The sequence below is a fragment of the Agelaius tricolor genome, unplaced genomic scaffold (assembly GCF_023055355.1).
Source record: "Agelaius tricolor isolate 1412-34295 unplaced genomic scaffold, bAgeTri1.0.p SCAF_2, whole genome shotgun sequence".
Taxonomy (NCBI): Eukaryota; Metazoa; Chordata; class Aves; order Passeriformes; family Icteridae; genus Agelaius; species Agelaius tricolor.
The window spans coordinates 33,434,340-33,461,059 of NW_027269262.1; the positions used below are offsets into that span (position 1 = coordinate 33,434,340).

General features: G+C 38.2%; 1 protein-coding gene and 1 long non-coding RNA gene across 3 annotated transcripts in view; both read left to right on the forward strand.

Annotated features, from left to right (window-relative positions):
• GABBR2 (gamma-aminobutyric acid type B receptor subunit 2) overlaps window positions 1–26,720 on the forward strand; it is a 459,095-nt gene that overhangs the window by 22,977 nt on the left and 409,398 nt on the right. The window lies entirely within an intron of this gene.
• LOC139604454 (uncharacterized) lies at window positions 4,096–25,318 on the forward strand. Its single transcript, XR_011683989.1, has 2 exons — window positions 4,096–4,815; window positions 13,826–25,318. It is a non-coding gene; the product is annotated as an uncharacterized lncRNA (long non-coding RNA).

The following is a 26,720-nucleotide window of genomic DNA, read 5'->3' on the forward strand; positions in this document are numbered from 1 at the left end:
GATGTCTTATGAGCAACTTCCAAGCACAGGAACCCTTTAGGAGTGCATGGCTTAGTACCAGCTACACCACCAGAAGTTTAGAGACACAAATGTGATCAGAGCGCTGTATTTAAAGAAGTGGGGCTTGAAGCTGTAGTGAGGAATGTTAACTCCAGAGGAATTTAGCAACAGGAAGAAGATAGAAATGAAGTTTTATTCACATTTTTGTTAGGAATTTCTGTCTTGTTACAGAGTGGGTCCAGTATTGCTCCCAATACCAAGTGTATTTAATAGATTTCAGGCTGGAATGGAAGATTTTCTGAAAACTATGTTAAATGCATCATTTAAGGAAAACCATGAGGCTTTTCTGATTATTTTTTCAGTTTTGTGATTGCATTATCTTCCAATAAATGTTTGTTCATTTTTATTATGAAGGCAGGGACATTGAATTGCATTTACCATTTTGTTCCAAATGATGTCCTTATTCTGAGAAAGAAAATTAATAGAAACAAGAATTTCTTGATACATAAGAAAACTCACATGAAGATCTGACAGACAGATGGAACTGATTTATAATATTTATGTGATATGTATTAAATTATTTAAACCTTATTGATCAAAGCAATAATATAGGTACTTTTATAACAATGGGAAAATACTCTTGATCCAATTCTCATTTATGCAAAGGACATTTTTACTGAAACTGACAAGATAAAGGTGCCTTGAAAACATCTGATTTTTACATCTGCTTGGACAAAAACCACAGCCACAGCCAAAGTAATTGACTTCAGTGTAAGCTTCTCTCCCCAAAACCTGATATTCAGTATTAATAAAAACATATAACTTGTGGGGTGGGTAGAAATGCAGTGGGAAAATATAAAAGTCAAGAGGGTTGTTTCTCTTAACTTTGGTGTGCTGGTAGCTGCAATCAAAGTGATGCTATAGTACAGACATGCTTTAGAGCCAGGTGACATGCCAGGTTTTATCCCTGGGACTAAGATCTATTTATTAAGAGGTCATGCAAAGAACTTTCTATATGGTAAATCATGGGAGGAAGTGGTAGAAATACCAGAAAGCCTCTCCTTTGTAGCACAACCTACAAAGAGCAGAGAAAACTAGATGAATGAAATGCAAATAAAATGCTTGCCTTGAAATGGATCCTTGCATGTAGATATTGGTACATCAGCAATGGTTTTAAACTTGGCAGTGATCATCATGGTGATAGAAGTCTTAGAAGATGCTTCTACCAATAACTTCTTCTTGCCTAGTTTTTGTTGTTACTCTTGGTTGTCCTGAAGGGGTCAAAAACCTAGCAGTAGATTAATTTACAAAATATGGTAATCTTGACTTCATTAGCCTTCCATGGACCAGTTGCTCTATCCATCAAGATATTCTTGCAGCTGGTTCACAAGTCTCCCTCAAAATTGTAATTTATCTTTTTGAAAGATGTGCAATTTTTATTCAGAGTCATCCAAGGGTGAAGAGAATTGACTGCATTTTTTTGCAAAGCTGTACCAATAGGCAATTTCACATGTTGTTTCTGGTTAAACCTTGCTGATTTTGTATTTCAGTTGTAATATATAATGGTCTCTGTTAGATTTAAGATCACAGTGTGATATCTGTATATTGATTGTGGATCATGTTCATCTCACCACTTTCTATTGGCTGTGATAAACAGAGGAAGTGCTTTTATTTTCTTGCTGCAAGGCAGAATTTTCAGGACTTACACCACTCATCAAATTAGCTTTCTGGAGAGAGAACAGAGTATCACCATTCTCCATTGCCCTGCTTGACTCCTACTTTAACCTCCCATTGTAGAAGCATGGTTCCTGTAGCAATTGACTCTGCTGTTCCTACTGACTTGTGGAGGTCCAAAGAACAAGTGGGATACATATCTGGTACAGGAAGAGCCCTATTTATGTAAAAACCACATACAAAGGTAGAAGTGTCTCTAGAAATTTTGCTGTGTCCTTGAGTTGTCAGCACACAGTTACTCTTCTCTCTTCACATAATGCTGAGATACAGGCTGGATCATAAAAAAAATGTACCCATAAAATAGAAAGAGTTTAACTACAATTTTCTCAGTCTGAATATTCTTGATAGACAGAACCACAGTATGACCTTTTCTGATTAAAATAAGTTTGAAACCCATCCCCTTGATGACAAAAACTCAGCGTGAGAAAAGGAGGATATTTTGAGATTTTACCATGTTTCACATATCATTGCAAGATTGTTAATCTTTATTTACAGAACACTCTTTATATAAATATGCATTTTTATCAGTAGAAACAATGTGACAGGTGTTTTGTTCTTTGACTTTGTTTACCTCAAAAGCTTGCATGTGTAAATATGTGTAGCCATGTAACACTAAAGGAGAAGGTGTGGGACTGTGGCTAGCTATGAATACAAAAACTGAATGACTATTTGCTTGCTTTGTATTTCAGCTGTCCTGTATGAGAGCTCTTTTGATTTATAGACATTTCTTTCAATGTCTGCAAGAAAACTGCTAATAAAATTAGGTATTGTGATATTTCTAAAGTTCCCATTCATGGAATCATAGGCTCATAGAGTCATAGAATCATAGAATTGTTTGCGTTGGAAGGGACCTTAAGATCATCTAGTTCTAACCTCCCTGCTATGGGCAGGGACACTTTTCACTAGATTCAGAGCCCCATCCAACCTGGTCTCAAACAATTCCAGGAATGGGGCATCCACAACCTCTCTAGCCAACTTGTTCTGGTGGCTCACCACCCTTACAGTAAAGAATTTCCTCTCGCTATCTAATCTAAATCTACCCTCCTTTGGCTTAAGACTATTCTCCTAGTTGCCATTACTTTTTATTTGCACTTAACTTGTGGAGTTTTCTGCCTCGATCATTACTGAGAGTGCTTTCATTCTTAGTTTTATTTAAGTACTGCTAGTTTGGCCTTACAGAGTTCCCTGCTTAAGACCTGATCCATAACCAGGATGCACACGTATAGATAGAGCCCATCAAAGCTGAACTGATCTGAGAAGTGAAGATGGATGCAAAGTTGATGTCTGATTCATCACATCTATTTTTAGATATGTTTGTCTGAGTTGGGCAGCCTTTACAGTCAAGACATTTAGATGCATGCTTTAGGATGTAATGAATCCTGTACTATAGCAGCCTGCTTCTTTCCACTGTCTATAATAACCCATAATATTTAGCATAACTCTAGGTTTGGTCAAATGAATCACACTATGCATCTGGCCATATAGAAAGGAATTTGTTGTTTGTGCTGTTCAGGTACATGGTGATCACTACCTTGTTGATCAGCTACATGGCAAAATGGTGCATTTATAGTTTTTTTCACTCCTTCATATTCATGAACCAATATCCTCTTAATCTAGGAAATACTTTCAAGTCTGTGTCCTAATGGAATGCCTGGACACTACCTAGGTTTTTACACGACAGACCATCCATTTAGCATCTGAGAAGTAAACCCACTAATGGCAACCTATCTTTGTGCCTCAGGGACTGCTACCTCCCAGCAGCTGCCTGTGTTACCTAATACATGTTCTCTTTACTTCCACTGTAGAATTCACATTTATCTAATTTTCTGCTTCCAGTGATTCTTCTAGAACTGTGTTCAGATTGGTTTTGTTAGTGATATTTTAATTTTGCAGGATGCTTTTGCTACTAAATGCTTCTACATCTTTGAAAATTTATCTCTTTTGTTATTTTCCAAACACATTTCTAAACCAAGTTCCTTGCCTTCATTAGTATTCTCAGTAGCACCCAGCTTAATAGCATCAGGAAATTTTCAGCAAATTAACCAGTTGTTTAGGTCTTCAATATAAAAATTAAAATGTTAAACAGAACTGTTCCAACACTGATCCTCTGGCAATCTAATCATAGTCACTTTTCCCAAACTTAGCAATTTGTCATTTATCATCACTGTGGTACTTCAGCCATAGTTCAGACTGTTTTATCACACGTGTGTAATCATATGTAATTGATTTGGTAAGATAATATGAAATAATATGCTAAATTTCAAATATTCTAAGTGAGTTCAAGCTTAGTTTTCAATTAAAATTGCCACTCAGTGGGCAGATGTATCACAAAAGCAAGTACATTAAAATCAAAGTGCAATGCATAACAAATGAAATGGAAAGTCATGGATACAATATTATACACAGATATTAGATGAAATGGTGATACATCTACATTACATATGAGCTGTAATCCATCATAAAAATTAGTACAGGTCTAATAGGAGGGATTTAGAGATGGAGGATGAACCTATTCCAAGGCCTGCAGGTACCTTTGCACAGTTGGGATGTGATTTGAAAAAGGGGGTCAATCCCAGTATTACATTTCATGACACTTACTCAACTCAATTCCCCTAAAGAAAAAAACCCCAGGCTTTCTTTTACTTTTGCATTTTACTTGAATTAAATATTTCTTGGCCCATATATCAGAAGTAGAAACTCATTACAGTGGTTTCTGGCTTCACAGGGATATCCACATAGATTCTTGGTGTTGCTTATTGTACTTGAGTGACAGTCCACTTCTTGCCTTGCCCAATGCATAATGCACAGGTGGGTCATACCCAGGCAGTTCTTTCATGTACCAGTTCCTCTAATTTGTTTGAACTGATATATAAAATGTTTTTTTTTTTTCCATTATTATTTCATATAAAGGTTGCCCGAGATCATCCTTCACTCCTTTTGAATCTGGCTCTTTTGGTGCATAAGGAAATGTGGGAAGACACTGGGTCCTTGAAATGAAGCTGATGTCTTGGATGCTTTCCATAGCACACAAGGAAAAAAAAAAGCCACGAAAAAAAAAACCAAGTAGGAGAGAGCTCTGAAGTGAGTACTGAGGGCGGTGAGGAATGGAGTGTGATGAATGGTCAGGAAGCCACTCTAATGCTTTCATTTAAAAATAGACATGCAGTCTCTTGTGTGGTTACAGAGTAAAACTTGAAAAGGTAATAAGAGTGCATTCTGAAATCCAAAGGTAAATAAGCAATAAGAATTTATTGTGATCATAGGTTCAGTTTTATAGTATTTTTGATTCTGACTCATGACCTTTCAACATCTGTAATGGATGGTATTAGCAAAATAGGGAAGAGATTCATAATGTATAGCACTCAAGTAAGGACCAAAGTGCCTGTCAACCCTTTTGCAGTGAAATTTAATTTCCTGCCTTTTTGTCCTGTGCAGAGTAGAGATTTTCTTTTTATTGTTCCATTTGACTTTGAAGAAATATACCTTGTTAACAACTTCACACTTTTGAATGTGGTTTATCTATCTGAATTTATTTTAGCTTTCTTTATAATGGTAAGACACTGAGCATGTATTTCTAAAGAAGTTTTTAAATTTATCTACAGTAACTGAAAATCATGTTGGTCTGATTGTGCAAAACCAGAAATATTAGTTGAAATTGTGTGCAGAACAGAGCAAATAATTCTTAAACAATGAAGTTGATCAGAGTCCTCAAAATTTATGAAAACGGAAATATAGTGTAAAAATATATTTTAACTGAATTTTATGGGTTAGTAAAAATACAGAGACAGATCTTTAAATAGAAAAAAATAAATAAATACTCTTTTTCAGTTCTATAGCATGTCACTTAGAGCCTAGCCCTCTAACTAAATATATCCCTCCAAAATACTAAAAAGACTGAGCAGTGCCCTTCAGAGATCCACCAGTAGTGGAGCTGATGAATTTTGTGTAATTCCTCTATTATATTATTGACTTGGAGGATGGGATGGAGTGCTCCCTTCCCAAGTTTGTAAATGATGCTGGACTGGAGTAGTGGTTGACAACTGAAGGAAGAGGGAACTCAACAAGGTTGGGTTGAAAGGGCTTTTGGGTATAAGATATTGCCATAATGATGTGAGTCCAGCAGAGGACTACCAAGATACTTCAGTGGTTTGGAGCACATTACGTAGAAAATGTATTTCAAAGTTTAGTTTTGAAATACTGTATGTAAGGGAAAGCAAAGCAGATGGTATTTGGTGACTCACTAGTATGAAGGTAAAGTGCAACTACCATACTGAGCTATCATCTCTTCATCTCATGGGCGGCTTGTCCCACTCTCCTGTCTGTTGGAGGGACAGCACAGAAGGGCACAAGCAGCTCAGGATGTTTCTGGAGGGCACTGGTGATAACTTCCAAAAAACATAAGGGATCAAGGAGCTCACAAACTGATGAAGTAGGGGCTTGTGGGGGTGGACTGAAAGCTGTCTGAACTGGCAGGCTTAAAGTGTAGTGATCAGCAGCATGAAGACAAGCGGGATATCAGACCCTGGTGGTGTACCCCAGACAGCAATACAGGGTCCAGCACGGCTTAACATTTTAATTAATGATTGGGATAATGGTGCAGACTGTACACTCAGCAAAAACATTTGCAGAATGAGACAAATCTGGGAGGAATGGCTGACAAACCTTAGGTGTGTATGCCTTGACGTAGGGAGGGACTTGGATGGGCTGGAGAAACAAACCTTATGAAGTTCAACAGGGGAAAGGGCAAAGTCCTTCCCACAGGGAGCAGTAACACGTGGCACCAGTACACACTAGGGTTGACCAACTGGAAAGCAGCTTTTCAGAGAAGGCCTTAAAGGTCCTGGTGGACAGCAAGCTGACCAAGAGCCAGCAATGTGCCCCTGCAGCAAAGAAGCCAACAGCCTCCTTGTCTGGCTGCGTTAGGAAGAATGTTGCTAACAAGTCCAGGGAGGTGATCCTTCTTGTCTGCTCAGCATTTGTGAGGCCACATCTGGGGTGCCATTTCTAGTCACCCTGATGCAACAGGGATATGGACTTAGTGAAGCAAGTCTACAAGGATTTCTCATGTGTGGAGAGGCTGAGAGAGCTGTGATTATTTAGCCTGAAGAAGAGAAGAGTCAAGGGAAAGCTTATCAATATTTATAAATGGTAGGGTGTAAAGAGGAAACATTTAGACTCTTCTCATTCATGCTCATTGAGAAGACTACAGGCAATGGGCATAAAGTAAAACACAGAAATTTCTATCTGAATATAAGAATTTATTTTTTACTTCACTGTGAGAGTGGTTGCACACCAGCACACTGTCTAGAGATGTACAGTCTCCATCCTTGGACATTCTCAAAACACAACTGGACACAGTCCTGGACAATTTATTTTTTCTGACCCTGCTTTGAGCAAGGAGGTTGAACGAGATGGATCCCCATATACCCCTTTCAGACTCATGCATTCTGTGCTCTGTGATTGTCTAGCAAAATGACTTAACTTGAGCCTGAGTGGGATGCACTGAATGAATTTCAGGAATACCTGAAACACTGGCAGACTGATAATTTCCAGTTTTGTCTATGGTGAAAATCTTTGTGTAAGAATTCAGTATCAGGTTACTAGATTTATTATTTGATAGAAATTCTCAAAGATAGTTAAAATTGCTAAAGATTGAATATTTTACTTAACCATGTTAAAGAGTCAAAATTACGCATGTTACTCAACTCCCTTTTCAGCTTGAAATTTGCAAAGTCTTAGTAGTGTGAAATAGTAGAGCTTAAAAAACCCCAACACCTAAACAGATGGCAAGACAAGGGAGAAAAGTGCATAGGGAAATGAAGAGCAAGGAGGGACATCACACTCTTTTAATCCATACATAACTTGAATTTTTAAGAACAGTAGAAATTAAAATGGTTTGATGTTAATCAGTTATGAGCAAACATGCATTTTCTACCAATATTTTGCAAAAGCATGAGGAAATAAATAATTATTTGTTCATGACTCTTGCACTTGGTGTAAGAAGTCATTTGGCAGATAAATCACAGAATTGTTAGGGTTGGAAGGAACCTCTGGAGATCATCTAGTCCAGCTCCCCTACCAAGGCAGGGTCACCAGGAACAGGTCACACCGGAACAGGTCCAGATGAGTTTTGAATGTCTCTGGAAAGGGAGACTCCATGACCTCCCTGGGCAGCCTGTTCCAATGCTCTGCCACCTTTCCTTACTTTGAGGTGGAACCTTCTTGTGGTTTAGTTTATGGCCATTGCTCCTCATTCTGTCACTGAAAAAAGTCTGGACCATCGTCTTTGAGATATTTGCATGCTTGAATGAGATGCCCTATTCAGTCTTTTCTCCTCTAGACTAAACAGGCCCAGCTCCTGTAGTGTCTTCTCACAACAGAGATGCTCAGACCCCTTATCAACTTTGTAGCCTCTGCTGGACCCTCTTCAGTAGCTCCCTGTCTTTGTTGTATTGAGGAGTCCAGAACTGGTCATAGTATCCCAGTGGTCTCACTAGGGCCAAATAGAGGGGTAGGATCACCTCCCTTTACCTGCTGGCCACACTCTTCCCAATTCACCCCAGGATACCATTGGCCCTCCTAGCCACAGGGGCACTGCTGGCTCATGGTCAATCACACCAAGACACGTGGTCAATCACATGGTCATTCACCAAGACTGCCAAATCCTTCTTCAAAGAGCTTCTCTCCAGCAGATCAGGCCCCAGCCTGTGTTAGTACTTGGGGTTAGTCCTCCCCAGGTGCAGGACCCTACACCTGCCCTTGTTGAACCTTGTTGGGTTTCTTTCTGCCCAGTCCTTAAGGTCATCAAAATCCTGCTGAATAGCAGCACAGTCCTCATATATATCAGCTGCTCAGCACACTTGCTGATGGTCCCTTGCATTCTTTCCCTTTTTCCAGGTTGTTGATAAACAAGTTGAATAAAACTGGACCCAGTAATGAACTTGGGGAACACCACTGAACTACAGGCCTCCAGCTGGACTCTAATCCTCTGATCACAACCCTCTGGGCTCTGCCATTCAGTCAGTTCTTGATCCACCTCACTGTTCATTTATCAAACCCACATCTCCTGAGCTTGCCTATGAGGATTTTATGGGACAGTCTCAAAAGCCTTGCTGTAGTCTAGGTAGACAACACCCACTGCTCTACTGTCATCAGCCCATCCTGCTGTGTCATGATGCAGGGTATCAGATTTGTCAAGGATGATTGCCCCTTGGTGAATCCATGCTGACTGCTCCTGATTACCTTTTCTTCTACATGCTCACTGGCGACCTCCAGAATGACCTATTCCATCACCTTTCCAGGGATGGAGGTCAGGCTGACTTGCTGATAGTTTCATGGGTCTTCCTTCTTGCCCTGTTTAAAGATGGGAGTAATGCTGACACTCCTTTAGTCATAAGGCACCTGTCCCATTCTCCATGATTTTTCAAAGGTGGTCAAGAACAGCAGAGTAATGACATCCATCAGCTCCCTCAGCACTTGTGGGACATCCCATCAGGTTTTATGGATTTATGCATGTGAAGTCTGCCTAGCTGATCTCTAACCCAACCATCTATGACCTGGGGAAAGTCTTCCTTTCTTTGACCTTCTCTTATCCCAGAGTTCTGGGATTCCTGAGAGCCGCCTTCAGCAGTGAAGACTGAGGCAAAGAAGGCATTCAGTGTTTCCTTCATCTCTACCAGAACCATCTGAATCAGCAGCAGCCCCACATTTCCCCTAATCTTCCTTTTTCTGCTGATTTATTTGTGAAGCCCTTCTTGATGTCCTTGATGTCCTCTGCCAGACTTAATTCCAAGCGGGCCTTGGTCTTTCTTGTCACATCCCTGCCTACTCTAATGATTTTCCTATAGTCCTCCCATATGGCCTGTTCCTTTCTCCACATCCCATAAATTCCTTTTTTGTATTGAGAACTGTTAATAACAGATGGATGAAAAGATCTCCCCAACAAAGAAAATGACATGAGAAGAGGTCTCTATTTCAGTATGGTGTTAATTCCTCAGCCTGCCAGAGAAGTAATTTTTTTGCTATTTTTACAAGTCACTGAACATCTTAACATAACTGGAACCAGTCAGCAGTTGGGTTCATCTGTTATATTAAACCTGACTCAAATGTCAGTCTATATGTAAGATTAGCAGCAGTGGTAGAATCACAGTTATGAGTCTCCAAATGTTTTTAGGGCAGAATTTGTAAGTTACATCAGGAAGAAAAGGTGAAAAAAATATGTATTATTTGAAAATCAGGGCAAGAAAAAAGAAAAGAATTTTCCTTTTTATTTTGAAAGAGTCTCCAGTCTGGAAGTCATGGTTGGTTTAAATCTGAAAGAATGACATTTCAATATAAAGGGAGATAATTATTACATAATTAATGTTTCTGGCAGTAATAGCAGTAGTAGGAGTAGTACTAGTGGTGCTACTTCTAGTAGTACTATCAGCAATAATATATTCTCAAACAACATGTAGTCCTGAGAAACGGGTGTCAAATTCCCCATGATCCCGAATCCTTAAGATGGATACTGTTCACTTCTGTGCAGGGGAGCCCACAATGCAGGTGTGTGCCACTTTGCAAGTGATGGCCTGGGTAAATAGCTTTGGTGCCTTTCTCACAGGCCACAGATGTTGCATCTGGCAGTGGTGTTACCATCATCTGGTAGCATCTGAGGTGGGCTCCTTGGAATACTCCAGGATGAGAAGTTAGCAATGGCTTTGCACAACAGGCCTGGTTGGAACCTGTATGGGCAGCGTTTGGAGAGTGAGACAGGGATGTATCAATGAGACAGAAAAGAAACACAAAATCATGTCAAGGAAATTCTGACAGTGTGACCAGAGCCTGAAAGCTGATAAATGTGCCCTGTCCAGTGAATGATTGGTCTGAAACAGTCTGTGGGAGCAATGGCTGCTTAATTTGTTTGTGGAAGATTCCACATGGAGTGTGTCTGGTAGCTCACTCTTGGTGGTATCCTGCAGCTTCAAGTTGCTTTTGCAGAAAGACTTCCATGACTACTTTAAACTGAGTAGTTTAAAGTAGTACATTTTAAATCCTTCAGGAAGTCAGTACCAGGCAAACTTGGGGTCATAATCTGTGAGCATTTCTGCCGGAACTTAAAATTAAAAATGTAACATGTTCTTCCTATGTGACAGCTGCACAGCAGCTCAGAACACGATCTCTAAGTTTGGGTTGATATTTTTTCCTTGGTGTTAGCTGGGGGTGGAACTAAAATTGAATGTGATCACAATGGATTTGAGAAACAGTGTGGAAGAAACAGGTACAATTAAATGCAGACAAATGCAGAGTTCCAGCTTTAGCAATAGACAAAGTTAATAAACACTTTTCCTTACTTGGCTATAGGTCTTTGATGCGTGTGACTTAATTTGACAGTTTTCCTCACTTGTACATTAAGAGTTAAATATGCCTTTGTTCATTGCTGACCGGGAACATATATTTACACAAAAAATAATTAGGGAGTATTTAGGACCATCAATTCTTTCTTCACCAGCTGTCATGTATTGGCTATAACATATCCCTAAATCTTCATTCATATATATTTTTATTTATTTTCTATAGGCAAGATCTGTTACCTTAAATTCATCAAAATATTACAAGAAGTTGTCATTGGATAAGAAAAAGCTATAACACATTCATTTAAATCAAAGTGTGCTTGAAAAATGGGTATATGAGGGACTAACTAATTTTTTTTCTTTGCGTTCTTTTCTGCTGCTTTTTCTCAGTTCTTCAATGTTGTACAGTTTGTTCACTGAAGATGTGTGTTTTTTCCTGTCTGACTCTGCATGAATTCTCATATTGACATCTGGCAAATTCTGCCAGATGTCACTGAAATGGTTTTTTGGTTTCAGTGCTGGAGCTGCTATCTCAGCTTTAGATACACAGGAGGTTTGTGATTGCTGTGCTGTTCTGTCCTGCTGCTTCTATATTCTCCATGCACAGGGTGATCTGTGGGGGAGCTGCCAAAGGAAGGGAAATGTCAGAAGTAGAAATGTACTTGCTGCATCACACAGACCAAACAACCCCACTTCCCCTCTCCTTTCTTCTTGTGAAATAGCTAGGAAGAAGATCTAAACCTCTAGAAGAGACCTTTCAATGTTTAGAACTTAAAAGTATTAAATATTATGGTTGCTTTTTTTTTTTTTGTGTCAGGAGTACTGAAATGTAGAAAGCTCTCAAATCAGTTAATTTCTAGATCATTTAAAACCCCCTCCATATTAAGGGGCTACACTTTTATCTGCCTAGAGGGTGATCATCCTTTCTGTACTTTCTTATGTTCCTGTCACCCCGACAGTAAGCCCTGCCTTTTCACTCTGCTCATGACTTGACATACTTACTTTTCACTGTATCTGCCTAATTTTTCTGTCTGGTTCCTGCTTTCCTTCTCTTTCACACACCTTTTCTTTCACATACAGTGCCATTTCATCTTGGCCTTGTAATGATCAAAATGATAATCAATAAGGTGTTATATTCTGTGCATAAAAATAATATCCGGAAATTAGCTTGCTGCTTAAACAGCCCCAATTCCCTGCCACAGCCTGCTGAATCAGTCACTTCAAACATTACTGGAAACATTGATTGCTGCACTATTCCTAAATGAAATACAAATTTACATACTTTATCTTCCCATGACAATGGTAGTCTGAAATTATACCTTTGAGCATACTTTATTTTATTGCAGTTTATTTTGGGTAAATGGCTTTCAGACATAAATCTCATTGTTCCTTCAGACCATCTTGCAGTAAGGTAGAGTTATAAGTATTAGAAGATGTGGCATCACTAAAATGAGAGGTGGAAGGAAACTATTTTGGTGCAGGAGTGATCAGGTAGTGGTCTCCTAGCTGAGGATATTCTGACAATGCATTTTCATGCTTACCACTCAGAAATCTGGTTATTCAGATCTTTACACTTTTAATTATCTGATTGAAAGTGCTTGCAGAAGTAGCCTGTTCCCTGCATAACAGACTGTGAAATGTTACTTCTTTGCTGCTAAAAGGGGATCCAGAGTTAACATTTGGCATAAAATGCCAAAGGAAGTGGCTGATCTTTCAATCAAAGGACACAGATAATTTTTGGCAGCAGGGGGCTGATTCTGGATGATCATATGTTATACTAGGAACTTACTTAGAAATTGCTAGTCCGCCAAATAAGCAAATAAATAAAGCAGATGTTATTATGAAATACAACTTCAGGCACTTGATTTCAATTCTCTAAAGTATGAGATGGATTAAAAAAATAAACCAATGCCATTGTGAAAGGCTTATATGTGCCCTAGCGAAGAGAAGAAAATCGAGAAGGAATGTTTGTGCGTAATACCAGCAGAAACTAGAATTACCACACAATTTTAATCCTAGGAGCTACTGCATACATTTTACACAGCAAGTAGCACCACTGCTTTTGTGGTAAAATCAAGAAAGATTTTTCTCAAGAAATTAAAGTGGCATCCTTATTGTTTAGAAGACTGTGTGACCTTTGACTGCGATAGTAATAAAGCATGTAGTCTAGCTTCTGCAGATACGATAAGAAAAAAGAAAAAGAGAATGGATGCTTTGAGGAATGCAGCATGGTGTCAAAAAGGACATAAAATATATACAACCTTAGACTTTGCAACCTCCATTTCAGTCTTCTTGGCAGATTTGGAAGGCTTAAATATTTCCAAGCTCCCTGATTTGTGTATATTTAATAGCACACTACTACCAGAAGGTTATCAAACCTAATGTTGTGCTTATTTTTTTCTTGCCTTTGGAGTGACAAACCGGGGACGGAGGAATGGGAAAGCAAATGAATTTGCCTTGGTGCAATCTGAAAGAATGTTGTCTTGTATCCACTTGAACCCTGCAAGGCAAAAACATTTTGTCACCAGACAGAATCTGATCTCCGTGGTCTATTGAGCAGATAGATCCATCAAACAATTTTTCTTTATTTGTTTATTTGGGAAAGATAGTAAATATTTCTGGTTTAAATCTGTGCTTTAAGTCTATATGCTGATTCTGGTATGCCTAGAATAGGTGCTATCCATGCAATACATTAGCACAAAGCAGGCAACATAGCTTGTCAATCACACTGATATGCATGTTAATCACTACTTTCCTAGATTCCTTGTCATCCACAAGAAATGCCTTGATGGCATTGGGACCAGCGGCATCAACACCAGTACAACATCCAACTCAACATGCTGTCAAAAACCCTTCTCATCTTCCTGCAGCTCTTGCTCCAAACACTCCTTTCCCTTATCCCCCACAACAAGATTCTGATGTGAGATCACAGGACAAGACCAGGCATCTGCGCATCAGGTCAAGAGGAGATGTAGGAGGCATCAGGTATGAACAACCCTCCTGCAATGAATCCCCCTTTTTACGAATGACATTTTTATGTGTCACGTTCATCACAGACGGATTGGCTGCCGTGACTGAACAGACTCAAAGTGTTTATGAACTGTGCCTGAGAGGTGGTCGGATCCACCGGGAAACAACTCCAGGCTACAGATCTTGTACTTCATTCCTCTGAGTGGAGGCCAAATGCAGCACTGATGTGGTGGTGAGAGGGGGTGCTCCTGTCCCACTGGCACAGAGATGAACAGAGACTCCATTGCTTCCAGAGACTGATGTGTCACGGTGGTGCACAAGGCACAGTTGCCTTCTGCTACACAATTTCTGCTTCACAAGTTGCTCTACCTCACAATTGCTTGAAACGCCCTCACAACCATCCACTCCCCAGGACTCTTTCACTTCTGTTGACATCTAGATTTCCTCACTTCTTTCTTTCTCCAAAATAAAACTTTGAGTCCATCTGTAGGCTTGTGAACATCAATTTCACCCTTTTGGAAAAAAGTATCCAAGAGGCATTGCTTGAATATTTTTTTCTTATTTAATCAGATAGAGTAATGCGACAGCATTAACTCAGTGAAACATAATTTGATAATAACTTACATTCTGTAGTGGGTTTGATCCATTTGTCTGAAAACACTTTAAGACATTAATGCATTAAATTTAACTCTGCCCCTCTTCTGAAGTAGGTAGGTATTATAGCCTTAATTTTACACATGAGAAAATACAGTCACAAAGAATTGAAATGCCTTGCTGAAGGTCAAATGAGAGATTCCTGCTAGAACTAAGAAACTGGGAAGAGGAAGGAGCGATGTGTTTCCACTAGCACCGCAGTAATGTATCCAGCTCCTAGATTTTTATGGAAGAAAATGTGGGCATCTACACACATGAAAAAATAGATTGGTTTCTCTTTGTATGTGCAACTAGACACTAGTATAAATGCCTGCATAATCAATAACAGACTTTTAAATTGAGACAATGCATCAGTGGGAGTAGTGGACCAAAGATAACATTTTGACCAGCAAATTTGTTCATTTGTTCATTTTTATAAATTAAGCATCTCTAGCACTATTATTTTTTCTTGTTTCTTTAATACGGTTGTTGGTTTTAAGAAATAAATGTACCAAATAAATGAGTGTGTAACCCCTGCCATGGCTGACATAGGTTAATAAGATTCTGGACTGCTGCCTCTGGAAATGGATACGAAGTCTGTTCTTGGTCATTCCTGCCATGGTTTTAAAAGAAAAAAAGACTATAAGAAGGTACAAAATTAAGAGAAAAACTTTATTACAGAAGGTTGTCATGACTTTGGGGTTTTCCCATGAGAAAGAAGAATGTCTGGAGCACTGTGAGGGACTGTTTTGCAAGGACATGGCCTCTTAGACATGCCTGAATTGGTCTGGAAATTTTAGCCAGAATAAAAGATGTGTAAAGTCATTTTTTTCTTCTTAATTTTCTGATGTAGCATGCCATGATGTAGCATCTTCAAAGTAGAGCCATGCCATGTGTCTTACGATTTTCTTTGTTGCTCTGGAAAATCGCTTTCTTCTCTTCAGCTGTTCAGTCTTGTTACATGAATGCACATATTCTGGAAATATTTGCATAATTCTGATTTTACTTCCCTCCTTTTCCTGTAATCAATTGCTTCCAGCCACTTCCAGAAGTGTTTATTGGCTTGTTGTCAATTTGCCCAGCTTAATCTATGTAAATACATACAAATGCTTTATTTCTACTCTCTTTCCCTCCCTACTTAACTCCTCTGAGGTTCTCTGCATCTGCTCTGATTTGTGTTGCATGCAGCTCTGTTCCCAAGTTTTGAACAGATACATGCACTTCTCCTGTACATCTTTGCTGTTACTGGATACCTGCAAATCCCATGCCTTTCCAGCAGTGCCTGTTGCATTCATCCATGTAGAGAGGTTTCTGATCTTTCTAGGGAACATGAACAACGCCCTTTGTCAAGTAAAAAAGTCCCCTAGATTGATTTTCCCTTATGGTCTCTGAAGAGGAGGACCAGAACAACAAATAATAATGTGAAAAATATGATCCCACTGCATGTGCAGTAGTCACAGTTCTTGCTTCCCAGCTGTAAGCACTAACTCCAGCTCCTCAAACAAAAAGAGGTTCTGTTTCTGTCTGGAAAAGTCAAAGCTGTCTAGCAGAGGTGTGGGAGCTGGAGAGAAAGGATGATCCCAAGTGAGAACCTAGGACAAATTTCTAGTTACCATTCACTCTTCTTTTGCATATTTTTTCATACCTGTTCCCATTTGCTACTCTATCATATGATGCTCCACGAATGTGATTTGTCATGTGTTCTTAAGTCATGCAAAAACACCACAAGCTGGAGTGTCCTTCCCTGAACTTAGCTTCTTACTTCTCAACTCCTAAACCCTGGGGCAACAGGAGGGCTTTCTTCTCTTTCCATGTATCTCATGATTGCTCTGTCCCAAACAAACCTTATTCGAGAGGTTGTTTTGTGTTGCTGCTCCTGAACACCATTTCACAGTGTCTTGGACACTTAGCTTGTGTCCTCATGGTGTCGTTGATGAATGGACAGCAAGAAACACTGGTTAAAACAAAGCTAAAGGAAAATCTCCCTCAAGTGGGAATGAAAAAAGAAGTCATCTGTGCCTTGTCTCTTCCCTCATTGAAAGAAGCAAGAGACAACTGTTGGCTTCCTGCTGAAGGTTTTTGTTTTATGTAGACTGATGCATGACATCACTGTAATTCTCTGTGCTAGTGGGTGATGGAGGTATTGGGTTCTTCTTTGATGTGAAACAGCAAAGTATTATAATCTGATCTTCTTAGATTGCCTTATCTGTATCAATATTTATATTGATAGAGGAAAAAAGGGATGGTTTTTTCCTCGAGGGCTAGATTTATGTCACCTTTTTGAGTTCTACAGAAGCACAGAATCAACTAGATTGGAAAAGAGCTTTGAGATTGAGTCCAACCTATGATCTAACTCCACCTTGTACATCTCCATACATGGCTTTTACCATGGAAAGTCATGGAAAGCATTTTCTAAATTAAAGATATAGAGGTTTGCCACATAGCTGCTTAGAAGGTCCAGGTGTTTCTTTGGCCATAATGGGCAGAGAGTAGATATGACAGCCAGAGAGGTCTTTGCAGAGGCACTTGCTGCATTGCTCTCATTAACTTTTCTTTGTAAAAGAGTTTACAACTTTTTTTATAATGCAGCTAATGATCTCTTCTCTTTTTGCTAATATAATGATACAGCACAAGATATAATAATAGTATGGTATATACTTCATATATTGTGTTCAATATTGTAGTGTTTATTATAAAATTAAATAATAATAGTATAAAATTATAGTGTTGGAGGTGGCTTCAGACCTCTAAGGAGCTCGTTTAGAGTGAGGTTTCTTTTTGTACAGAAGGATTGCTTAAAGGTGATTACAATTCTTCTTTTGGTCAGAACTGGGCTTACTTATGTATGCAGTTGGACTGCTGCATTTGGTATGGTCTCCAAAATATTGTAATTTTAAAGACAGGTATTAGAAAGCCAAAATAGGAGGGTTTTTACCACTTAAGGTAAACTTCTAATTTCTCAGTCACTCAGGGGTGCACTGATGATGGAAAAAGGATGGGAAGGACATAATTAACACACTGATTTTCAGGAAGGACCTATTCTTGAGGCCAAAATCTCAGGAAAGCAGAAGTCGTGTCTGACAGTACCAGCAGCATCCAAAAGTGTCTGCATCATTGCTCCCTCCTATGAGTTAAAAAATCTTTGCAGGAACACTTTATACCTATTCCCGCCCTTGGGGGCAGTAGTCTCCTTAGCGGTTTCCTTGCATGGCTTCCTTCAGGACTGCTTTAAGGGTTGAACCTGAGTTTTTGGCATCAGAAATACAAGCTCACTGGATTGCTAGAAGAACAATTCCATCAGCAGGTTGCAGTGCTGGGTTCTTAGAACAATTAATCTGTCAGCAGTAGAAAACTTGTCCATTTTCTTTTCTATTTTAGGTATGTCCAGGAAGTCTTTTTTGAGAATGAAGGTTTCTATTTTGATCTGAGAATATTCGCTGAGTGGTTTTAAAATTGAAGTCTTTTCAGACAAGCTCTGTGCCAAATGGAAATCTTTTCCCCAGTTGTTCTCTGCTGCTTTGGGAGCAAATTCAGTGCAAGTCAGGTATAATGTGGGCAGCAGTTGTCTTTTCCAGTAGTTTTCTGCTCCTGGCTGGATTGCAGAAATCTGAGCCCAGACACACACAGATGATATGGAACTAGAACTGTTTTTTAATATTTTTCTCATCCTAATATTTTGTTTTAATGCAATCCAGAAATACAAGTTATTTTATAAAGTCAAAATGTTATTAAAGCTTAGATCAAGAGTTTTGGTAGATGATGAAGGACTGGCTTGGGCAGGCATTGTAGCATAATGAGACCTCACAGATTCATTATGCCATATGCTCTGTTCTCAAAGTGGAAGTTACTGAACAATAATAACAATCTTTGTGCTGTTTTTTTGGTTGTTAATATATGTTACTAGATTATGGGAGAATTTGTATTTGAATAGTCTGTTAAAATCCATGTGCACGTTTGAATTCAAGATCCAGGATTTAAACCATGAAATTTAGTTCATTGGTTAAGGAAATAAGAAATATAAAATTGACTTGCAATGTTTGAGGATACTGTCAGAAAATTGATTTGCAATGTTTTAAGAGGATACTGTCAGAAAATTACACAATTATATTTTCAAAGGCAATAGGAAATATGAACCAAAACATTTTCCTCTTGTAAAAAGACTGATCATCCTGGGTAGGAAACCATGTAAAAAGAATCTTTGTATGAAGGAATTTGTCCACATAACCCTATTTTACTTTTCTCCTGACAAGTTATTTGAAGATGACTTTTAATGGCTGCTGAAAATCTATTGAAGATCTGTAAGATAATCAGCATTAACAAACTTGTCTACTATGTACTTTTGTACATTGTCAAATACAATCTTAATTTGCCACAGGCATTGTATATTTATTAAAAGTGACATTTTCCCATTTTCCTCCAAGCAGATGTCTCATATGTGCAAAGAAAACTAAGTTAGAGAACAAAGACTGTGTGTATTGCCTTAATGTTGTGCAATTGCAATATTTCTGAATTTTATGGAAGTGAAGACCTGAAATAGACTCTTCCAATTGCTACTTGTGTGGCAAGAGTTTTTACTTAAAGTAGCATGAACTGCCTGCATAATTCTTGCATAATTTTCAGACTTAGTACTTCAACTCTTTGTGTATGTGTAAGCATATACATATATGTATACTCACACATATATATGCATACAAACTTCCCACGTGCTTGACAATAATTTTTTCCCAAAAAGCCACATTTGCTAATTATAGACTGGGCTAAGTGTATGTTGTGGCCTATTTCTGTTTTTATTATCAAGACCAGATGCAATGTACATTAGATTTGATCATTTTATCTTGGACCTTTACTTTATAAATTTAATTTAATACAGATATGCTTTTTTGATCTACACTTCATAAAGTCTTAGGCATGCACAAGAGGAATTAGTGAGATTAGAGTCTGTGAGCACTCTGCAGAGGCATAATTTGCATCACAATGCCTTATAAAGCAAATAGTAGTGAGAATTTTGGCCATTAATTTAAGATGATGCATCATTCCAGCAAGCAAAACTTTTTTGGACTTTGACCCAGAAAGTATTGCCAGCAGATTATGAATGGAAGCAATTCCTTCTGGAAAATCCATTCATCTGCCTGGGAAGAGTTTGCCAAAGTGTGTGTAGTCAGATTAGCCTCTTACATGAATGATTAAGTGTAAACAAGGGACTTAATGCTAGTCTGTAGGTCATGCATCAGAGCTAAGCGGTTCAAATACAAGACCTTAATTTCTTTGCCTCTTTCCTTACTAATCTTATGTTGTGCTCACATCAGGTGTGTGTGTGTCCAAAGAATACTAGGAATGCTGATCAATTTCTTATTTGGACATCTTCAAGTTAATAGCATCAAAATTGATCAGAAATTTTAATTTCTTGGTAAAACTGTGAGTAGTGCATAAGCACTTTGAAGAATGAAGAACTCATTCTTTTGGTTTTCATACATTCATTTGAAATGCTTTATTTGCTTCAAAAGGATTATTCTTAATAGCTTTAAAAATGAAAGCCCAAAACTAGCCAGAATTGTTGGCTTAGGACCTACAACAGGGAATTAGTGGCTTCCCACTCACCACTAATGAGTGGATTTTTTTTAAGCTCTGTTTATTTATGAGCACTGTTGAATACAAATTCTTGTTAAACAAGTCATTTTAGGGAGCCTGCTCTGCTTGACATCAAAATATGTTTAACAACCATATTAACAAAATGCTATTTGCCCAAGTGGCCACATAACTTCATCTAATATGAAAAAAATGCAGCATGCTTAAAGAAGAAAAAAGTTTAGATTATTAGTAACTGTAGACTTCAGAAATGTTACCTCCTTTTCTTAGCATGGGGTACTTTTTGGGCAACCAAAACATACAAGTATGTACTTAAAAGTACATACTATCATGCACTTAAATTATGTCTACAATATACTACATAAACATTCCAGAAAATTCATATCTAAGGTATGTACAAGCTTAAGGTATGTACAAGTAAAGTGATTTGTTCATATTGAAGACCACATGCCTTAAGAATATTAGAGGGGAAAATAAGATACAGTTTTTGGGGTAGCATAAGTGCTCCTCTGCAAAACCTTCCTCTATTGCACTGTGACGGTGTTCACAGGGGTCCGAGGATGAGGGAAGAGATGAGGATCTGACTCCATGTTTCAGAAGGCTTGATTTATTATTTTATGATATATATTATATTGAAACTATACTAAAAAAATAGAAGAAAGGATTTCATCAGAAGGCTAGCTAAGAATAGAAAAAGAAAGAATGATAACAAAGGTTTGTGTCTCGGACAGAGAGTCCGAGCCAGCTGACTGTGATTGGCCATTAATTAGAAACAACCACATGACACCAATCCCAGATCCACCTGTTGCATTCCACAGCAGCAGATAACCATTGTTTACATTTTGTTCCTGAGGCCTCTCAGCTTCTCAGGAGGAAAAATCCTAAGGAAAGGATTTTTCAGAAAATTTCATGGCTACATTGCACCAGTGTTATTCCTTTTTCATGAATAAAAGAAATTTGAGCAGATTAAAACCAACAGTGTCTGTATTTTGGTATATGAGTACAGAAGTAATTTTTTGTCGATGTTTCTTGACTTCTAGTAACATTTTTACTGGAGGGTTTTCTTCCAGATCCCCTGTTTTGATTCTGTTTTGATTATGTGTAAGAGAAGACTATTTAGCCAAGCTTAAAGATTTTTTTGTTGTTCTTCTTCCGTGACCTCAGGTTTTGTTTTAAAAATTTCATTTGGTCATTGCTATAAAAGGAATTTTACTTTTTCATGTAATGTTTTCATCTTCTCAACTTTGTGCTTTTTTTGCCTTTTCATGTTTTCCTGCTTTTACATCTTTGATCGCGACATTCTCTTCCACCATTTTTGCTCCTGCACTGTAACTCTGGGGTGTGCCGTTTCTGGCATGCTGTGTGCCAAGAGGAGCATTCCTGTAGCTCCCTGGGCACGGATGATCCAGGCTAAAGCTGGAGTCCAAGCAGCTGCAGGTGACCTTGGAGCAGCCACATGTGACCTCAATGTAGCCCAGACACTCAACCCTTTTGCAGAAGTGCTTGGGTGCTGAGCTGGGATTCTTAAGCAAGGGTTTTCTTGTGTCTTCTTTCTTTACATATCTAATAACCCCCAAAACCAAATTAGTTTTCACAAGGAAGCAGAACCACTCAGCTTTGGCCATCTGCTGCAGCTCAGCAGGGAAGTGATTCTGGTCGTGGAAGAGGATACCAGAAAGGTCAACTACTCTTAGTTCCTCAAATTACTCCATTGACAGATTGACCTGTAATTGTCTTCTTCCACTGTGACAAATTAAAACTCACTTGCAGTGGGTAATGATTTGCTCCATTATATAAGATGGAGGTGGGATAATTTACTGCATTCCTGTTCTGTGCTGGAATTGCCCATCAGATTAATTTGGGGGAAAAAAATTACACTGTGATAAAATGTAGCATTAAGTGGATTGTACTCCAGCTCGTGCCTCATCCAAGTGGATGTCTCATTTTGCATTTCTGAAGCAATATATACAATATAAAAATGTTCTCATTTTTGCTAAAATATGACCATGTATTCACCCACAGAACAGCTGATCCTTGTTTGTCTCTGACAGAGGTGCCTCTTGGGGACATAAGGTTCCAGATCATTGCAAAAGATATTTAAAACAATTATATATATCATATAGTAGTAATATATTATATGTAAACTTTTTAAAAGTTTTAGTTAGTGCATGCCACCAAAAGTATTGAAAGGTTGCTGCCTGACAAGGAACATCAAGCTTCCTCGTGAAATAATGTTGATTAAAATTATAGTGTTTGAAAAATAAATTATAGAAACACATGGAAATGGAGATATTTACATGCACTTGTGTGAGTATCTGCAAATATAGTACTGATTTTTTTTCCTTATTTGTTCATTGGCAGGGTCCAGCTAAACTGCTCTGCATCAGACTCCATCATTATGTCTGTCAGCTTCACTGCCACATGGTTTTAGAACTTTCTGTTATTTCAGCAGTGAAGCAGAGCAAGCACATTTACCAATCAGATAATAATTAAGAAACCCAAGACAAAAACCCCAAAATTTAATCTATATATATTTTTGTAGCCATGGTAATGAAGCTCAGTGAGACAGGAAGACTCTACTACATCATCATTACCTACAGCTTATGGCTACATAACCAGTTGTGAGTCACCTGGTACACACAGCATCAGCTCTATCTCCTAGCATCACTTTTTGATAAATTTTACTGTCCTTCTTAGACAACAGTCATCTCCCTCAAAATTTGTTTTCTGGATCTCAAGTGCAATGGTACCAGAAAGAAAAAAAAAGTACAGAAATTATAAAAAAGTGTCTATCACGTATGGAAATAATAGCTTCAGATCCTTGGAAATGGTGACCTTTTGGGATATCCCTAGATAAGCAGATTTCCTTCTCCCCCTCAAAAAAGTATTTTTATGTGTATTATTAACACTCTTAGATGCACTGGCTTGTGAAAACCCCCGGAGAGCCTGGATCATGAAGCAATTCTTACAGAGGCTCTGTGAGCTGGAAAAAAGCAGGAATTTCAGGATGAGTGAGGGAGATGGTAGGTATTAGCCAGAGATAGCTCTGAAATATACTTTCTTCCACCATTAGCACTGATGGCATGAAGGAATTTTTTGTGCACTTATGCTTTGTTTTGTTTGAGGAGGTAGCACATTTGTAATAAATGGGAAAATGATGGACCTTTTCCTTGCTTATCCAGGGGCAGTGCACATGCTTATTATTTTTTTCTAGCCTTTTTTATAAACAGCGAAGGTATACTGTTTGGATTTATCCCAGTGGGTTGTTCTGTTGTTTCAGTTTGTTTTAAAATCTGAACAGCATATAGATGGCAAAGCCATAATGCACCTGGAATGAAATACAATTCCTGTCTCCTTCACATGCATGCACCTACCCTTAAAAAGAAGAATGAACATTAAAACAGTTGAAGGTAGAAGACACAAATGAGAACTGACTTTGTGTGAGTAGACCCACTTATGTAAATCTCTGAATCAGTCTTCAGAGAAAGTACTACTGTTGAAAGCTATAAATATTTTTTAATTCTTTTTGAATGAATATCAGTGTGAGGAAGTGTCTTAACTCCAGTTTCAGTCAAGAAAGGCATTTATTCTATTTTGATTTTACACAGAGTTATTAAAGTTAAATAGTGCTCACATTTTGAAGTATATATTTAGGGTTGGTCAAAGGTAAGGACCATTTATATTTCAGGTGTAACTATTAGTCAAGCTCTATAAGCACCTCTTATGGATCCAAATATTCTCTTGAGTGCCTTCCTACCTTTGTGCCGTCAGATGATAAAGTCATCTAGGCCACCTTCCTGCTCCAAGCAGTGCTTCTGCCCATGCTACAGAGGGTCTGCTTTTGCCTGTGCTACAAGAGGGTCTGTCGTGGCTCAGTTGGCCAAACCTCAGACACTTTCAGGGTGCAGACTGAATCTTCCCTGGGCCGACCGACCCAGTACTGCTCTAGTGAAAACGTTACTCCTGATGGCCTGATGTATTTCCCAGGCTGCAGTTTGCAGCTGTTTTACCTCCCACTGTTATGTCATCTGCCAGGACCATCATCTCTGTAGCCTGTTTGCAAGTATTGCTATGTTGTCACTCAGCCAAACTCGACAAGCCCAGCTCCCTCAGCCTCTTTGTGCTGGGTTGCATGCTCCAGGCTGGTCACCAACCTGGCAAATGGACTCTTGCTGGAGAATCAGAGCTAGAGTATTCTAGATATAGTGGCAAAAAGAAGAGAATAATATCTTCCCTCTTACTACTGTCTAACTGCATCTGCTTTATTACAGGCTAATTGCATAGTGTTTGAGAAATGTTTGAGAAATATGGTAAGATAATTTTTCCAAAATAACGCTGTTCTTACAAGATCTACAAAAAATAGGATATGCTTCCAAGATGTCTTGCCAGCATAAACAGTACTACACGGATCTGAGAAATGAATGCATGAGTCTCCTTTATCCAAATCATAACAATTGACTTTAAGATGCAAGGCCTGTTTTTCTCAAATTTAAGATGAAGCTCACTCTTGATTGAGCTGGAGAAGCAAAGCAACATGGAAAATGACTCTGGGCTAGTTTAATCTTTGCTTTCTGGCAGTGGTCTCAGAAAGACAAATACACATCCTTTGCATTGCTTTTTGATGGGAAAACAGCACAGGGGAGATATGTGAGGGTGGAATGCCTCCCAACTCTAATAAAATAATTGTTGGTAATGTTCAGAAAGATATTGAAGATGGTATGAGGGACTTGCTTCACTTCTACTTTGGACATTCATTTTTAGTTGTCTAATTAAATTGGACTATTATTTAAAAAATGTGGTTTTAATTACTCAAAATTACACAAAAAATGGCAAATTAAGCTCACCTTAATTCCATACAGTGCATGTTATATTTTTTAAGAATATTAAGAAAACAGGTGCACCCAATTCTGAAGTCATATGCAAGCTTCTATATGTAATTTGTATTGGAGCATAATCTCTTCTATAACTGCTTTAACCTCTTATTTTCTCTGTAGTTCTTTGTCTAGTTTGACATTTGCAACAGCTCACATTTTAATAAAAATAATAAAAAAGATGGAAATATATTTTCTGTTTTGATTGTCCTTTTCTTTCAATACAACTTTAGAGGATATTGGTTTCCTTTAGAATTGTATTTGTTGTGCACAACCATATCAGAATTGGAGCTTGATGAAACACAGCTTGACATAAAGAGGCAGGCTCAAATATGCTTGTAATTAGAACACAGTTTAGAATTTGCTGTCCAAAATGGTTTTTTTGTTGTTTATTTGTTTGGGTTTTTTTTTTTTGTTTTTGTTGTTGTTATCATGCCAAGAGGCCTCGAAAAAGTACCTTTTCATGTGATGTACCTTCAGTAAGCAAAGAGATTCCATAAATCCTGTTCTCTTGGTACAAGATGTATGATAGCAGTGGCAGGCAGCCAATCTGGTAGAAAAGCACAAGCAATTAGCGTAAGGAAACAAGCTAAACAGATTGACAGGTGCATAAGGATTTGTAAGTGTCCTGTTGGGATAGATTCAAAGGATGTGCTTGAAAGAGGTATTTTTGTGCATAGATATTTTTTTTGGTAACATAATGTGTGGACATACAAGGAGTTTAGTAGGGAAAATGACAACTGGGGATAAAAAGCCTCTGTTGCTGACAGGGGGAACACAAGACGATGCATTAACTGTGTTTTTAGGGAGTGATAAACAGGAGCTAGACATAATAGTTTAAAAATATAATAACATACTTCATGAGAGGAGGGTGGAAGCAGAAACTCTAACTTACTCTATTTACTCTTCTGGATTTGAAGCAAAAAATTGAAAAAGATTCCAGTTTTACAGGGGAAAAATTTCCCCCCAGACTCATAAATCCCATAATTTTCTGGAAGGTTTGTTTTTTTTTTGTTTTTTTTTTTTTTGGTTTTTTTTTTTTTTTTTGTTTTTTGTTTTTTTGTTTGTTTGGTTGGTTGGTTTTTTGTTTGGTTTTTTGTTTTTTTTTGGTTTTGGGTTTTTTTGGGTTTTTTTGTTTGTTTGTTTGTTTGGGTTTTTTTTTACATTACTGAATTTTTATTGTTTATTAGTCAATCTCAAGTCCTGCAAGAATTGTGACCAAAAAACCTTACATACAGAAAGAAATATCTGAATTGGCAAGTATAATCTGGTTTACAAAGAAGACTGAGTTTAGAGTATTACTGTGTAGAACAAACTGCAGGGCAAGGAAAGACCAGCAAAAGGAAAGAGTTGGAGGTTTAAGAGGTTTAAGAGGTTCTTCTCCAATTTAGGAGTTGGAGAAGAAAAGGTGAAGGGGTAAATTAAGATTGAATTATTGGGTTGGGTGGATGAGGTGGAAGGTTCAGTAAAGAAAAATAACTGTCTCATTTGCATGGACAGACTAAAAAGTAGCTTGCAAGACAGGGATGGGATAAATTGATTGAGAGTTATGGCTGATGGCATAGTTTGTTTAGAATGATGTGAGGGTTATTTT